Raw genomic sequence first — 15,245 nt, forward strand, 5'->3', positions numbered from 1 at the left:
GGTGGCAATTTTTGTTCTCTGAATGTATGTGTAAACAGTGCATATGTATCTTGAATTTGTGGTTCATGAATGTTGGCTCTTGAAAGAATGATGAAAAAAGAGACATGTTACTGAGGATCTGAAAAATCAATAAAATGATTCTTGAAGCAAGAAAAAGCTATTCAAAAAAAAAAAAAAAAAAAAAATCGAAAAAAAAAAAAAAGAAAGAAAAAGAAAAAATAAAGTTGTGATCCAAGGCAAATAAGAGTGTGCTTAAGAACCCTGGACACCTCTAATTGGGGACTTTAGCAAAGCTGAGTCACAATCTGAAAAGGTTCACCCAATCATGTGTCTGTGGCATGTATGTATCCGGTGGCAATACTGGAAGACAGAGTGCTTTGGGCCACAGCCAAGACTCAATAAATAGCTATGTTCAAGAATCATCATACTTTACTAGGAGAATCATTAACACTATCTGGACTCTGAGTTCCTAAAGAAGCCAACCATTCTGAATTTCAAGGGATAGATTGAGATGCCAAAACTGTTCAGAGACAGAAGGTTAAAAGCCCCGCTCATCTAGTTAATACTGATCTTCACAGATGTTTTTGGAATTCATTGCATATTCTCTTCTTTTGATCTTATTTGATTTTCAGTTGCTTGAGGACAAGCAACAATTTAAGTTTGGTGTTGTGATGAGCGGATAATTTGTATACTTTTTGGCATTGTTTTTAGTATGTTTTTGATATCTTTTAGTTAGATTTTAGTACATTTTTATTAGTTTTATTTAAAATTCACTTTTCTGGACTTTACTATGAGTTTGTGTGTTTTTCTGTGATTTCAGGTATTTTCTGGCTGAAATTGAGGGACCTGAGCAAAAATCTGATTCAGAGACCAAAAAGGACTGCAGATGCTGTTGGATTCTGACCTCCCTGCACTCGAAGTGGATTTTCTGGAGCTACAGAAGCCCAATTGGCGCGCTCTCAACGGCGTTGGAAAGTAGACATCCAGGGCTTTCCAGCAATATATAATAGTCCATACTTTGTCCAAGATTTGATGGCCCAAACCCGCAAAGCAATCCGGCCTCAGGAATTCCAGCGTTAAACGCCGGAACAGGAATAAAAGTTGGAGTTAAACGCCCAAACTGGCATGGGAGCTGGCGTTTAACTCCAGAAAAGTTCTCTACACGAATTTCCTTGATTGCTCAGCCCAAGCACACACCAAGTGGGCCCGGAAGTGGATTTTTATGTCATTTACTCATCTTTGTACACCTAGGCTACTAGTTATCTATAAGTAGGACCTTTTACTATTGTATTTGTATCGAGACTTTGGTAGCTATCTTTGTTTTATGCTATCTTAGATCTTTGGGAGGCTGGCCATTCGGCCATGCCTAGACCCTGTTCTTATGTATTTTCAACGGTGGAGTTTCTACACACCATAGATTAAGGGTGTGGAGCTCTGCTGTACCTCGAGTATTAATGCAATTACTATTGTTCTTCCATTCAATTCCGCTTGTTCTTTTACCAAGATATCACTTGTTCTTCAACATGATGATGGTGATGATTGACGCCCATCACCACTCTCACCTATGAACAAGGTGACTGACAACCATTCTTGTTCTACAAGCATTCGAGGCTTAGTGAATATCTCTTGGATTCTTCGGAGTCTTCGTGGTATAGGCAGGACCTGATGGCAGCATTCAAGAGAATCCGGAAGGTCTAACCTTGTCTGTGGTGTTCTGAGTAGGATTCAATGACTGAATGACTGTGACGTGCTTCAAACCCTGAGGGCGGGGGCGTTAGTGATAACGCAAAAGAATCACTAGATTCTATTCCGCGCCTGATTGAGAACCGACAGATGAATTCCGCTATGCCGTGACAGGACATATGCAATCGCTTTCACTGAGAGGATGGGAGGTAGCTGCTGACAACAGTGAGACCCTATACGAGCTTGCCATGGAAAGGAGTAAGAAAGGATTGGATGAAGGCTGTAGGAAAGCAGAGAGACGGAAGGGAAGGCATCTTCATACACTTGTCTGAAGCTCATACACCAATGATATACATAAGTATCACTATCTTTATCTTCTATGTTATTTTCGTTCATCACCATATATATCTGAGTTTGCCTGACTAAGATTTACAAGATGACCATAGCTTGCTTCATTACTAACATCTCCGTGGGATCACTTGTCTGAAGCTCATACACAATGATATACATAAGTATCATCTTTATCTTTATGTATGTTCGTTCATCACCATATATCTGATTTGCCTGACTAAGATTTACAAGATGACCATAGCTTGCTCATTACTAACAATCTCCGTGGGATCGACCCTTACTCACGTAAGGTTTTATTACTTGGACGACCCAGTGCACTTGCTGGTTATTGTGCGAAGTTGGGTAATGCCATGGTTAAGCGCACCAGTTTTTGGAGCCATTACCAGGGATTATGAGAGTTGTGAAAAGTATAGTTCACAATTTCGCCGACCAGAGTCTATAGTATATTCTCTTCTTTTTATTCTATTTTGATTTTCAGTTGCTTGGGGACAAGCAACAATTTAAGTTTGGTGTTGTGATGAGCGGATAATTTATACGCTTTTGGCATTGTTTTAGTATTTTTAGTATATTTTAGTTAGTTTTTATTATTTTTATTAGTTTTTAGTTAAAATTCACTTTTCTAGACTTTACTATGATTTTGTGTGTTTTTCTATGATTTCAGGTATTTTCTGGCTGAAATTGAGGGTCCTGAGCAAAAATCTGATTCAGAGGTTGAAAAGGACTGCAGATGCTGTTGGATTCTGACCTCCCTGTACTCAAAGTAGATTTTCTGGAGCTACAGAAGCCCAATTGGCGCGCTCTCAACGGCGTTGGAAAGTAGACATCCTGGGCTTTCCAGAAATGTATAATAGTCCATACTTTGCCCGAGATTTGATGGCCCAAACCGGCATTGCAAATCAGCTTCAGAATTCCCAGCGTTTAACGCCGGAACTGGCATAAAAATTGGAGTTAAACACCCAAACTGGCATAAAACTGGCGTTTAACTCCAGAAAAAGTCTCTACACATGAAAGCTTTAATGCTCAGCCCAAGCACCACTAAGTGGACCCGGAAGTGGATTTTACGTCATTTACTCATTTATGTATACCCTAGGTTACTAGTTCACTATATAGGATCTTTTGACATTGTATCTAGACCTCATGACACTTTACACGTTTTCTCATTGTATCTTCTACAGCATGAGTCTCTAAACCCATGGTTGGGGGTGAGGAGCTTTGCTGTGTCTTGATGGATTAATGCAATACTACTGTTTTCATTCAATCATGATTGCTTCCATTCTAAGATATCACTTGTTTCCTAAACCTGATGAATGTGATGATCCGTGACACTCATCATCATTCTCAACTATAACGTGTGCCTGACAACCACCTCCGTTCTACCTTAGATGAGTAGATATCTCTTGGATTCCTTAATCAGAATCTTCGTGGTATAAGCTAGAATTGATGGTGGCATTCAAGAGAATCCGGAAGGTTAAACTTATCTGTGGTATTCTGAGTAGGATTCAAGGATTGAATGACTGTGATGAGCTCAAACTCCTGAAGGCTGGGCTTAGTGACAGACGCAAAAGAATTACTGGATTCTATTCCAACCGATGAGAACCGACAGATGATTAGCCGTGCTGTGACAGAGCACGTTGAACATTTCACTGAGGATGGGAGGTAGCCATTGACAACGGTGAAACCCTACATACAGCTTGCCATGGAAGGAGTCTTGTGTGCTTGAAGAAGAAGACAGTAGGAAAACAGAGATTCAGAAGATAGAGCATCTCCAAAACCTCAACCTGTTCCCCATACTGCAAAACAAGTACTTATTTCATGTTCTTTTTGCTTTTTACAATCAACCCTAATAATTATTGATATCCTGACTAAGAGTTACAAGATAACCATAGCTTGCTTCAAGCCGACAATCTCCGTGGGATCGACCCTTACTCACGTAAGGTATTACTTGGACGACCCAGTGCACTTGCTAGTTAGTTGTGCGGGATTGCAAAAGTGTGATTGCAATTTCGTGCACCACCTATCTTTAATCTCAATATCAAATTCATGGAGCAGCAGGATCCATCTTATTAGTCTGGGCTTAGATTCTTGTTTGGTAAGCAAGTATTTGAGTGCTGCATGATCAGTGAACACAATTACTTTTGAGCCAATGAGATATGATCTAAACTTATCAAAAGCAAAAAACTATGGCTAAAAGTTTTTTCTCCGTGGTGGTATAGTTCCTTTGATTTTCATTAAGGACCTTGCTAGCATAGTAAATGACATGTACTAGCTTGTCTTTCCTCTGTCCTAGAACAGCATCAACAGCAAAATCAGATGCATCACACATTAGTTCAAAGGGAAGATCCCAACTTGGTGGTGCTATAATAGGTGCAGAGGAGAGTTTCTTTTTGAGTTAATCAAAGGCTACCATGCACTCTCTATCAAAAATAAATGGAGTATTTGGGACAAGTAGGTTGCTAAGGGGTTTTGCAATCTTTGAAAAATCTTTAATAAACCTCCTATTGAACCCAGCGTGTCCCAAAAAGCTTCTGATTGCTTTGACATTGCAAGGTGGAGGTAATTTTTCAATTACTTCCACTTTTGCCCTGTCTACTTCTATGCCATCTTTTGAAATCTTGTGACCAAGAACCAATAATAAAATGGCACTTCTCCCAGTTTAAAACCAGGTTGGTTTCTTGACACCTTTTTAGCACAAGAGCAAGATGGTACAGACAATCAGAATATGAGTTCCCAAATACAGAGAAGTCGTCCATAAATACTTCTATGAACTTTTCAATCATATCTGAAAAAATGGAGAGCATGCACCTTTGGAATGTTGCAGATGCATTACACAATCCAAAGGGCATTCTCCTATAAGCAAAGACACCACATGGACAAGTAAATAAAGTTTTTTCCTGATCCTTGGGGTCTACAACAATTTGATTGTATCCCGAATATCCATCCAGGAAGCAATAATACTCATGTTCTGCCAATCTTTCAAGCATCTGGTCCATGAAGGGTAGGGGAAAGTGATCCTTCCGGGTGGCTTCGTTAATTTTCCGGTAGTCAATGCACATACGCCATCCGGTCACTGTCCTTGTGGGTATCAATTCATTCTTCTCATTTGCCACAACAGTGATCCCTCTCTTCTTAGGGACTACTTGCACTGGGCTTACCCAAGGGCTGTCTGAGATGGGGTAGATCACCCCTGCTTGCCACAATTTTAACACTTCTTTCTGAACCACTTTAGTCATAGTTGGGTTCAGCCTCCTTTGTTGTTGTCTTGACGGTTTGGCATCCTTTTCAAGTAAGATTTTATGCATGCACATTTAAGGACTGATCCCCTTTAAATCTGCAAGTGTCCAGCCTATGGCATCCTTGTGTTGTCTCAGTACTTGGATAAGTTCCTCTTCTTGTTCCTTACTTAAACTTGAATTTATGATTACTGGGTAAGTGTTGTTAGCACCCAGATATGCATATTTCAAGCTGGGTGGTAAGGCTTTCAGCTCTAGTTTTGGTGACTCTGCATCTTTGAAGTCTGTGGTAGTTGGCATGATTGAGTTCCTCATGGTTGCTTGTGGTAGTTCTCTATCTGGTGCTTGTTCCAGCTCAATGCTTTCTCCACATTATTCTTCTTCCATGACTTCTTGAACTATTTGTTCCATGGTGTCTACCAGCATGCATTCTCTTATGGATTCTTTGGGGTAACTCATTACTTTAAAGATGTTGAATACCATTTTCTCTTCATGCAATCTCAAGACTAGTTCCCCTTTCTGCACATCAATGATGGCTCCAGCAGTAGCTAGAAATGGTCTTCCTAGGATAATTGACGTGTTGGCCTCTTCTTCCACGTCCAGCACAATGAAATCAGCAGGGAAAATGAATTCTCCTACTTTCACTAGCAAGTCTTCCACCACCCCATGTGGAAACTTAACTGTTCTTTCAACCAATTAGAGTGCCATTCTTGTTGGCTTGGCTTCCTCAATCTTCATCCTTCTCATCATGGTTAGGGACATAAGATTTGTGCTAGCTCCTAAATAACACAAAACTTTCTCAATAGTGATGTCCCCTATGATGCATGGAATTTGAAAACTCCATGTGTCTTTCAGCTTTTGAGGCAGCTTCTTCTGTATGATGGCGCTGCATTCCTCAGTCAATACTATGGTTTCTTTTGCCTCTCAGTTCCTCTTTTTGGTTATAAGCTCCTTTAAAAACTTGGCATAGAGTGGCATTTGTTCTAATGCCTTTGCAAACGGTATGTTGATTTGGAGCCTCTTGAAGATCTCTAGGAACTTAGAGAACTAGCCATCCTCCCCATCTTTTCTCAGTCTTTGTGGGTATGGTGCCTTTGGCACGTAGGGCTTCAAGACTGGTTTTGGTGGAGGTGAAGTTGGGATCTCCCCTTCATCCTCGTTCCCATGCTTGGATGCAACCTCTTCAATATTATCTTTGCTTGGGGTTCCTTCCTCTACAACCTTCCCACTTCTTAGAGTTATGGCTTTGCATTTCCCTCTTGGGTTAGCCATGGTATCACTGGGAAATGTGTATGTGGGAAGTAGGATTTGCTTGGACAAAATCCCCACTTGTGCTTCCAACTTTGAGATTGCTGCGCCTTGATTTTTCAGATTTGACCTATATTCCTCTTGATTAGCATCTATCCTTTTGTCAGTTTGTGCTTGTCTGTCCATGAGGGTGAAGACTGCTCCTGAAATCTGGGATGACAGTTGTGCCATTGCATCTGATAAACCACTATTTTATGGTTTATCTTGTGCTTAATTGAGTGGATTTTATCAACTCTTCACCCACTTATTCATACTATTTGCATGGTTTTACATTTGCCTTCCTAATTATGTGCTTTGATTGAAAACATGCTTCTTTGGCCTTAAGTTCCCTATCTTTAATCCTCTCTTGTTACCATTAGATGCCTTGATATGTGTGTTAAGTGTTTTCAGATATTATAGGGCATGAATGGCTCAGAGGATGGAAAGAAAGAATGCAAAAATGGAAGGAAAGCATAAAACGGAGTTTGTGAAGAAACTGGAGCGACGGGACCGCATGGATGACGCGGCCGCATGCCAAGCGCGAAGAAGAAGCGACGCGGCCGCATGACTGATGCGACCGCGCGACAAGGAAGACTCCAATTGACGCAACCGCGTGACCCACGCAGATGCGTGACAGAGGCCACGCTCCAGAAATTGCAGAAAACGCTCATAGCGGATTCTGAAGCCCTTTTTGGCCCAAATCCAAGTCCAGAAGGCATAGACCAGAGTTTATAAAGTGGGAGAATGCATCCATTCAGATCATGCTTTTCATAATTCACTTTCCATGATTTAGATTTAGTTTTGAGAGAGGTTCTCTCCTCTCTCTCTTTAGGGTTAGGATTTAGGTTTAGGATTTTATTTGCTTCAAGGATTATCTTTTTACCAGGTTCAATGTTCTTTTGCTTGACAGTTATCTCTTATTTTCAGATACCATTAATGCTTGCTTGTATTAGTTATGTTGCCTATTTGGCTTATGCTACATTCATGTTATGATTTTCTTATTTAATGTTACTTGAGATATTTCAATCCAATATTGCTCTTTTTATTCATGTTATTGATCATTCCCAATCTGAAGATATTCCGGTAGATTTAATTTCCTTCCCTATTGGTCTTGGTTAAGAAATCAGTAACTCAGGAGTTATCTTAGCTCAACATAATTGATAACTGTTATCTTTGCTAATTGAACTGAACTTCAATAATCCCAACCTTTTCTTAGGAAATAAATAAGATTCGAAGGTCAACTAATTAGTCCCTTGACTTTCCCTTGCTTTAGCAAAGGTTAACTAAGTGGAATTAAGATTCAACTTTCATTATTATTGATAAGAATAACTAAGTCTGGACTTCCAATTTCTCATACCTTGCCAAAAGTTTGCTTTACAGTATTTATTTATTTTAATTGTCATTTGAACTACTTGCCATACTCATTCCTTATTTCCAAAACCCCCAATTTTACCTTTTTCATAGCCAATAATAAGAACATACCTCCCTGCAATTCCTTGAGAAGACGACCCGAGGTTATAAATTATTTAGGGGTTTGTTACTTGTGACAACCAAAACGTTTGCACGAAGGGATTTCTGTTGGTTTAGAATCTATTTCTACAACGCGACTATTTTTGTAAAATTCTTTACTAGCAAAAATCCTAACGTCAAAATGGCGCCATTGTCGGGGAATTGCAAACGTGTGCCTTATTATTGGTTATTGTAAATAATTTTAAAAAAAAAAACATTTTTTTTACTTGTTTATTTGTTTCTCCTTTTTCCCCCCTTATTTCTGATAACTGCTATGAATTCTCACCCCTCTCGCTTTGAGTTTGGTTCTAACTTTGTTGAAGGAAATAGAAACCACAGCAGGAATATGCATCAAGGTCAGACCAATCAAGGATGGATGGAGCCAAGAGGATCTAATCAACCCTTTAGGCAACAACACCCTCCAAGATATCATGGACAACGACCATTCTACAATGCATCCCCAGCTGAAAGATATGGTGGACAACCTTGTAACTACCAACAAGCCCCACCCCATGCCTATAGACCATCCTCTCAAAATAACCTCAAACCACCACACTCACAAGCTTCTTTTCACCATTCACCATAGGATCCTTATCCACCTCAACACCAATCCAATTACTCCCAAGAACCACCACTCCCCCGTACACCATGCCCATATCCATCAAAGCCAGAATCACAGGTTCACCTCGAAGAATCAGTAAACCAATTTAATGCAACCCTTCATCAACTGGAGCAAGCAATAAATCAATTATCTATCAGACGTTCGGATACTCAACAGACTCCCATGGCTTCATGTGGAGAATCTAATGAAGAATGTATTGTGAAGAAGACACAAGAGACTCCAGTGGACAGCATAGAGCATAACTTCGTACTGGAATAAGTCGAGGACACTGTCATTGTAGAAGAAGAAGAAGAGTTGGTTGAAGATTTAGGAGATGCTGAACCTCCTAGGGAATACAGAGTCATAGAAGACCCCGTCAAGGATGTTACAACTGACGCTAAAGAGGATGTTGCACAACCTCCAATGCGGATATCTTATGAAGAACTGGACAGAGTAACTCAAGACGCATGTTTTCTTGATGATGATAGTCACAAGTCAAGTCCTCTTAGTAATGAACTTGCATCTGCAAGTGAATTCTTTGAGATGGAAGAATCTTCCCTAAGTGAATATGAAGATTATGCAGAGGTCGACTTTTCTCAACCTCCTGTTTATGACTCAAGTGATGAGAAAGATATGGAAGACTTTGACCAGGACATGGCTGGAATGGAAAAGGTTTGCAAGGAAGTGGATGAATTCACTGAAGACCACAAGGGAGTAAAACTTACAGAATCACTGGAACCACCTATCCCGAGGCCACTACCACCCAATACAAGCTTTAAGGGGGTAAAATCCTTGACTCTTATCTTTATTTTTCCACTTGAATACGGTTTACTTGAAACAGATGGCCAGCTTAGAGTTCTCTGTGGCTTTAAGAGTAAAAGGGAAATGGCTCGCACTCAGAGCTGGTATACAAGGTTCAATAAGGTTCCACGCTTCAATTCAAAGTGCACGGATTGGTATCATGTTCAATCGAATGGATCTCGGAAAAGTATAGATCAAAACGAAAGCGGATTTGGAACCAAAGTTTGGGATCCTGGAATATATTCTGATATTCATCACCCCGGGAGTCTGAAAATCTGTTTGATGCTGCTCAGATGCTTCACATGCCTAGTTTGGGACCCCGGAGGCTGTTGGCATTCCAAGCATTGGTGGAGATTTCTGGACGAATTCAAGCATAAGCCACCATAGCAGGAAACTCATCTAATGTCCAACTTAAGGACTTTAACTAAAAGTGCTAGGTGGGAGACAACCCACCATGGAATGATCGTTTCTGTTTCCATTTTATTTCGTTTTTGTTTATTTTATACTGTTTATTTCTATTGAACCTGGATGCTATTCATAACATTTGCATTTAGCACTACATACTGCATAATTACATACCTGCATAAAAAAAAGGGGCCACGCGACGCGACCGCATCAACGACGCGTCCACGTCGGAAGGAGAGGGGAGAAAATAAAAACGAACAGAGAGTCATGCTGAAGCGTGGCTGGAGGCATGCCAGTGGCACAAAACGTCCCACGCGACCGCGTCGCTGACGCATCCGCGTCCCATGGGAATAATGGCCTCCCACGCGACCGCGTGCCCTGATTTTTGACGTAAAAAGGGTGCACAACGAATTATTGTGCGAGAGTGATGCTGGATTGGTGTTGAACACACAATTCTACCCATGCGGCCGCGTGCCCCACGTGACCGCGTCACATTCTTCTAAAGCCCACTCACGCGATCGCATGCCCCATGCGATCACGTCACTTTAAATTTGGCACTAATAATAATTTGAACAGAGAGTTGTGCGAGCGCAAGGCTGCCCTCGCGCCAGTAGCATGAATTGTGTCACACGACTGCGTGACCGACGCGACCGCGTCAATTAGTATCAGCACAAGTCGCGCAACCGCGGGCCCCACGCGATCGCGTCGCTTGTGCCGCACAGCTTATCCTAATTTGCCAAATATCTTATCTTTTCTTCTCCAAATCCTTATTTTTCTTATCTTTTCTTATTTCTTTCTCCTTCCTTTCTTATTTTCTTTGACTTCTCATCTTTTTCACCTCCTGATGATTGGATTTTTGACGGTTTAGAATTTCACTAATGAAATCTCATTGTAAAGTATAGTTTCTAAACCAAACAATAATCCTTTCATACAAAAAGTTGTTTGTCACTAGTACAAATCCTTAAAATTTATAAACCGAAGTATTGGACCTCGGGTCGTTCTCCCTAGGAATTACAATAAAGTGTCTTGTTATTGGTTGTGAGTTATTTGGGGTTTTTAAGATTTTGGACAAGAAATATAAATGGCAAAGGAAATAAACTAACAACTAACAAAGCTCTTGGCAAGATATGAGAACTAGAAGTCCTATCCTAATTATCCTCCTCAATTGTGATAGCAAATTGTCCATTGCTCCCACTTAGTTAACCTCTAACCATGGAGGAAAGTCAAGTGGATGAATCAATTTGATTCCTCAAGTCCTAATCAACTCCTAAAGGAAAGACTAGCTTTAGAGGCATCCAAATTAATTAGCAGCTTCTAATTATCAATCAACAAAGGAATTAGATAACTCAAGAGTCATTAATTACTCTACCTAGGCCAAGAGGAACAAAACCTTTACTAAAATCTCACCAAGAATTTTATCAAACACTTGGAAGGCACAAAAGGAAAGCATAGTAAATCAACAACAAGAATGGAATCTGATGAGCGGATAATTTATATGCTTTTTGGCATTGTTTTTAGGTAGTTTTTAGTAAGTTCAAGCTACTTTTAGGGATGTTTTCATTAGTTTTTATGTTAAATTCACATTTCTGGACTTTACTATGAGTTTGTATGTTTTTCTGTAATTTCAGGTAATTTCTGGCTGAAATTGAGGGACTTGAGCAAAACTCTGAAAAAGGCTGACAAAAGGACTGCTGATGCTGTTGGAATCTGACCTCCCTGCACTCAAAATGGATTTTCTAGAGCTACAGAACTCCAAATGGCGCGCTTTCAACGGCGTTGGAAAGTAGACATCCAGAGCTTTCCAGCAATATATAATAGTCCATACTTTATTCGGAAATTGATGATGTAATTTGGCGTTGAACGCCGAGTACATGCTGTTGTCTGGAGTTAAACGCCAGAAAAACGTCATGATCCGGAGTTGAACGCCCAAAACACGTCATAACTCGGAGTTCAACTCCAAGAGAAGCCTCAGCTCGTGGATTGATCAAGTTCAGCCCAAGCATACACCAAGTGGGCCCCGGAAGTGGATTTATGCATCAATTACTTACTCATGTAAACCCTAGGAGCTAGTTTATTATAAATAGGATGATTTACTAATGTATTAGACATCTTTGGTCTCAGTTTTGTTTTATTCTTCATCTTAAGAGGCTAGTGATCACATTCAGGGGGCTGGCCATTCGGCCATGCCTGAACCTTTTACTTATGTATTTTTAACGGTGGAGTTTCTGCACACCATAGATTAAGGGTGTGGAGCTCTACTGTACCTCAAGTATTAATGCAATTCTATTTTCTTTTATTCAATTCTCTCTTATTCTTATTCCAAGATATTCATTCGCACCCAAGAACATGATGAATGTGATGATTATGTGACGCTCATCATCATTCTCACCTATGAACGCGCGTGATTGACAACCACCTCCGTTCTACATGCAACCGAGCTTGAATGTGTATCTCTTAGATTCCCCAACAGAATCTTCGTGGTATAAGCTAGATAGATGGCGGCATTCATGAGGATCCAGAAAGTCTCACCTTGTCTGTGGTATTCCGAGTAGGATCCTAGGAATCCGGAAAGTCTAACCTTGTCTGTGGTATTCCGAGTAGGATTCCGGTAATGAATGACTGTGACGTGCTTCAGACTCGCAAGTGCTGGGCGTTAGTGACAGACACAAAAGAATCAAGGGATTCTATTCCAGCAGGAGCGGGAACCAACCAGTGATTAGCCGTGCTGTGACAGAGCGCGTGAGCGTAGTTTTCACTGCGAGGATGGGATGTAGCCTTCGGCCAGTGTGATGCCTCCAGACGATTAGCCATGCGAGTGACAGCGCAGAGGACCATTTTCCAGAGAGGATACAAAGTAGCCATCGTCGAACGGTGAACCCCTATACACAGCTTGCCATGGAAAGGAGTAAGAAGGATTGAGTTGAAGCAGTAGGAAAGTAGCCATCGTCGAACGGTGAACCCCTATACAAAGTTTTTGGCGCCGTTGCCGGGGATTGTTCGAGTATGGACAACTGACGGTTCATCTTGTTGCTCAGATTAGGTAATTTTCTTTTCAAAAATCTTTTTCAAAATTTTTCTTTTCTTTTTCGTTTTTCTAAAATATATTTTCGAAAAAAATTTAATAAAAATCCAAAAAAATCATAAAATCTTAAATATAAAAAAATATTTTGTGTTTCTTGTTTGAGTCTTGAGTCAATTTTTAAGTTTGGTGTCAATTGCATGCTTTTAAAAATTTTTCTTGCATTTTTCGAAAATCCCATGCATTCATAGTGTTCTTCATGATCTTCAAGTTGTTCTTGACAAGTCTTCTTGTTTGATCTTGATGATTTCTTGTTTTGTATTGTTTGTTGTTTTTCATGTGCATCTTTGCATTCATATTTTCCAAGCATTAAAAATTTCTAAGTTTGGTGTCTTGCATGTTTTCTTTGCATCAAAAATTTTTCAAAAATATGTTCTTGATGTTCATCATGATCTTCAAAGTGTTCTTGGTGTTCATCTTGACATTCATAGCATTCTTGCATGCATTCATTGTTTTGATCTAAAAATTTCATGCATTGAGTAATTTTTGTGTTTTTCTCTCTCATAATTAAAAATTCAAAAATCAAAAAAATATCTTTTCCTTATTTCCCTCCAAATTTTCGAAATTTTGGGTTGACTTGGTCAAAAATTTTTTGAAATTAGTTGTTTCTTACAAGTCAAGTCAAAATTTCAAAATTTTAAAAATCTTATCTTTTCAAAATCTTTTTCAAAAATCATATCTTTTTCATTTTTCTTCTATTTTTCAAAAATTTTAAAAATCTTTTTCAAAATATTTTTTAAAATCTTTTTCTTATCTTTATATCATATTTTCGAAAATTAGCTAACAATTAATATGATTGGTTCAAAAATTTGAAGTTTGTTACTTTCTTGTTAAGAAAGGTTCAATCTTTAAATTCTAGAATCTTATCTTGTAGTTTCTTGTTAGTTAAGTCATTTTAAAAATTAAATCTTTTTCAAAAATATCTTTTTCTTAAAATTTTTTTTATCTTATCTTTTATCATATCTTTCTCAAAATTTTATCTTTTTCAAAATTTGATTTCAAAATATCTTATCTAAACTTCTTATCTTTTCAATTTTTGATTTCAAATCTTTTTCAATCAACTAACTAACTTTTTGTTTGTTTCTTATTTTTTTCAAAACCACCTAACTACTTCTCCCTCTTCAATTTTTGAAAATATCTCTCTCTCTTTTCAAAAATTCTTTTTAATTAACTAATTGTTTCATGTCTTAATTTTAATTACATCTTATCTCTAATTTTCGAAAATCACTAACCCCTTTTTAAAATTATTTTTGAAATTCTCTTTCTCTTTTCTTCTTCTATTTAATTATTTGTTTACTAACACTTCTCTTCACCTCTCTTCATCTAAAAATCCGAATTCTTCTTCATTCTTCTACTCCCTTCTTTTTCTACTAACATAAAGGAATCTCTATACTGTGACATAGAGGATTCCTCTTTCTTTTCTTGTTTTCTTCTCTTTCATATGAGCAGGAACAGGGATAAAGGCACTCTTGTTGAAATTGATCCAGAACCTGAAAGGACTTTGAAGAGAAAATTAAGAGAAGCTAAATTACAACAATCCAGAAACAACCTTTCAGAAATTTTTGAACAAGAGAAGGAGATGGCAGCCGAAAATAATAATAATGCAAGGAGAATGCTTGGTGACTTTACAAAGCCAACGTCCAAGTTTGATGGAAGAAGCATCTCCATTCCTGCCATTGGAGCCAACAACTTTGAGCTGAAACCTCAGCTAGTTGCCTTAATGCAACAAAACTGCAAGTTTTATGGACTTCCATCTGAAGATCCTTATCAGTTTTTAACTGAGTTCTTGCAGATCTGTGAGACTGTAAAGACGAATAGAGTTGATCCTGAAGTCTACAGACTCATGCTTTTCCCTTTTGCTGTAAGAGACAGAGCTAGAATATGGTTGGATTCACAACCCAAGGATAGCCTGGACTCATGGGATAAGCTGGTCACTGCCTTCTTGGACAAATTCTTTCCTCCTCAAAAGCTGAGCAAGCTGAGAGTGGATGTTTAAACCTTGAAACAAAAAGATGGTGAATCCCTCTATGAAGCTTGGGAAAGATACAAGCAGCTGACCAAAAGATGTCCATCTGACATGTTTTCAGAATGGACCATATTAGATATATTCTATTATGGTCTCTCTGAATTTTCGAAAATGTCATTGGACCATTCTGCAGGTGGATCTATTCACCTGAAGAAAACGCCTGAAGAGGCTCAAGAACTCATTGATATGGTTGCAAATAACCAGTTCATGTACACTTCTGAGAAGAATTCCGTGAACAATGGGATACATCAAAAGAAAGGAGTTCTTGAAATT

General features: G+C 39.0%; 1 non-coding gene across 1 annotated transcript; it reads right to left on the bottom strand.

Annotated features, from left to right (window-relative positions):
* Positions 1-14,921: 14,921 nt before the first annotated feature.
* Positions 14,922-15,025, bottom strand: LOC130978062 (small nucleolar RNA R71). The gene has a single exon (XR_009085726.1). It is a non-coding gene; the product is annotated as a small nucleolar RNA R71 (small nucleolar RNA).
* Between the last annotated feature and the right edge of the window lie 220 nt (positions 15,026-15,245).

This window comes from Arachis stenosperma, chromosome 4 (assembly GCF_014773155.1).
Source record: "Arachis stenosperma cultivar V10309 chromosome 4, arast.V10309.gnm1.PFL2, whole genome shotgun sequence".
Classification (NCBI taxonomy): Eukaryota; Viridiplantae; Streptophyta; class Magnoliopsida; order Fabales; family Fabaceae; genus Arachis; species Arachis stenosperma.